Here is a 1,257-nt window from a genome sequence, read left to right as displayed (position 1 = left end):
TGCTGAACACGAAAGAAGATATTTTGAAGAATGTTGGTAACCAAATGGTTTCTGGTCCCCATTGACTTAGTTATCATTAACAAACTAATAACAAAAAAGTAAAAAAGATGAATGAGGTTTCAACTATACGATTTTAAAGTTTGAACAAAACAAACATTTATTGAAACAAAACAAGGGCGCACAAACATTTAGCCCTGCCTGACCTTGTATAAGTGTGTGCAATGTAGTGATGTTACCATTAGAGGGCGCGCTAGACAACCGCAAACTAATTCTAGTGACTATATTTTGAAGTCTGAATAATTCTCATATTACTAAATTAGTAGGTTAATCGTCAGGTGATATTTAAAACCGCTGTACAGTGATATTTATGATGTTTCCTTTTTCAGAGCCTTTGAGCAGGTGGATGATTGATCACAGATGTGTTGATGCTTTGGCCTGAATCCAGGTCTCTTCACACACAGTCAGGCATAAACACTCATGCCTCACAAGTCACAACTATTAGTACTCTAAAGCAGCGCATCACATAGGCGTCGTATAAGGCATATAGATCACATCCCTGTCAACATGCCGGTGGTATTCAAACATGTTTTAACTGACACCGTTTGAGAAAATTGTGCAATAAAGAAAAAAAAAAAAAAAAAAACATTGTGTAATTCTTTTTAAATAGCTAAAAGGTCCCGAGGATTTTTAAATGGCTTAACATTTAGGGTACAAACTGTGACCGTAAAATATAGGGCTAATGGTTTCTATGTAAAGACACTATTATTACTAGTAATACCTCAAAGTACTTATGTGAATACAATACAGTATGCCATAAATATGCTTATTAGAATACATAATAAACATTTTACACAAATGTATACAAAATGGGTTATAATACATGCTGGAAAAGTAGCATAGCAGATGCTCTATGCAAATAAATAGCCTATTGTAAACTGAGGCATTACACTACAGGCCAGTCTAGAGTCACTTATCTGTAGTTTCTAAAAAAAAAAAAGTAGGTTTTGCTTGCTCATGCAAAACTCTTCACCGCAATGCTAGTGTGTTTTGGGTGGTTGATATGGCCTTTTATACAGTTGCTAAAGGTCTGGTTTTATGTTACTATTCAGATTGCATCTTCTAAGGGATTGCTTACCGACACAAGTCAAAAAGTGATATAAGCAATGGGATAAAAAAAACTGGGTCCCTACATATGGCTCAGGAGTCAGGACACACTTTCAAAAGTGTAGTCTCGTTTTATAAATGATAACTATACAA

The 1,257-nt window shown here is 34.9% G+C and overlaps 1 protein-coding gene across 1 annotated transcript in view; it reads left to right on the top strand.

Moving 5' to 3' along the window:
- lenep (lens epithelial protein) overlaps positions 1–633 on the top strand; it is a 1,445-nt gene extending 812 nt beyond the window's left edge. The window contains exon 2 of the mRNA XM_016471802.1: positions 387–633. The gene's annotated coding sequence lies outside the window, so the exon portion shown is untranslated. The remainder of the gene's footprint in view (positions 1–386) is intronic.
- The last annotated feature ends 624 nt before the right edge of the window (positions 634–1,257 follow it).

This window comes from Sinocyclocheilus anshuiensis, unplaced genomic scaffold (assembly GCF_001515605.1).
Source record: "Sinocyclocheilus anshuiensis isolate Anshui unplaced genomic scaffold, SAMN03320099.WGS_v1.1 scaffold620, whole genome shotgun sequence".
Taxonomy (NCBI): Eukaryota; Metazoa; Chordata; class Actinopteri; order Cypriniformes; family Cyprinidae; genus Sinocyclocheilus; species Sinocyclocheilus anshuiensis.
The sequence above is the reverse complement of the archived record's forward strand: the minus strand, read 5'-3'. Positions and strand labels throughout refer to the sequence as shown.